At 54.8% G+C, this 1245-nt stretch overlaps 1 pseudogene; it reads right to left on the minus strand.

Moving 5' to 3' along the window:
* Window positions 1-393: 393 nt before the first annotated feature.
* On the minus strand, window positions 394-993 carry LOC147624896 (uncharacterized; annotated as a pseudogene).
* Between the last annotated feature and the right edge of the window lie 252 nt (window positions 994-1245).

Below are 1245 nucleotides of genomic sequence, written 5' to 3' on the forward strand. Positions count from 1 at the left end.
GCGTCTCAGTCGATGCTCCTGCTCGCAAATCTCTCCCAGCCGTGTCAAAGCTGCAGCGTGCAAAAAAGAGCTAAGCTTGATGAGACCCTGGGCACACTAGCCTGCTGCATCCTGGTCAGAGCACTGACTATCATGCCAGATCCTCTCAATGTCCTCAGCGAGACTGGGATCTGTAAGTACCCTCTCTGGGATCCTCAACTGCAAGCTGGGCTCCCGTGTCCTCTCCTCCAATGTCAAGATAACTGGCGAATGATCTGAAAATGAGGTGCCAGCGAGAATGCCGACGGAGCCCCCTCGCTCTCCTAACCAGTCGCCCACATAAAAGCGATCAATCCGTGATAGATTAGTCCCTCCCTGCTGTCGGCGATCCGACCGAGAGAAACTAAGACTGTCCTAAGAGCGAGAGAAGGCCCCATGCTGCCATGCATCAGTGATCCTCATCAGTGACATGCAAAACCGGTCCCAAGCTGCAAGCTCCGTGCCGTGCACTGTAACATGACTGCCTCCCACCCTATCGGCCGGGTCCTCAAGCATGTTGAAGTCTCCCCCGACACACCAATGTGTGGCCTCTGGCAATGCATCCGTAACCTGGGTCTAGAACTCTGCTCTGGCACTAGCATGATTGGGTGCATAGATGTTGAGCACGCCCAATAGCTCATCATGCATCCTCAGAATGATGTACTGTGCTCTACAAGGCACAATGATCCCTCAATCCACAATGGCTTGCCGCCATACATCTGCAATGACCATGCATACTCCTCCCTGTCCACCCAGAGGACCAAATCCTGCAGACCAAAGGGTGTCCCATCTACTAGGCATCACCGAACCATATCTCTGGATCCTGCTCTCACCCAAGTGGTGCTCCTGCATCATCAAAATATCAATGCTGCCACCACCAACCAGGCATCTCTGGAGCTCCTACCTCAAGCAACCACGATAGCGTATAAAATGTGCTCCGCCAAGGCCCTGTACATTCCATGAGATGATCCTCATGGATGACCTGCTGAGGTGGATGCTGTCTCAGCCGTACGGCGGGCCTTCGCCAGCGGCTTGGATGGAGAGTAGTCCCCATCCGAGCGGCTGTGAATCTGCCCACCCGGTGTACTGCAAGAATCACGGATCAAGCGCCAGTGGCTGTGGCCCATGGCGACCGCCTCCCGCTCTGACAGAGCAACCTCATGTATACATGCATATCCAGGGTCGCGTGCCAAGCCCGTCACTATGCGAACGACCAAATGTCGAATC

Source organism: Cibotium barometz, chromosome 24 (assembly GCF_041138505.1).
Source record: "Cibotium barometz isolate CiBa-2024 chromosome 24, ASM4113850v1, whole genome shotgun sequence".
NCBI lineage: Eukaryota > Viridiplantae > Streptophyta > Polypodiopsida > Cyatheales > Cibotiaceae > Cibotium > Cibotium barometz.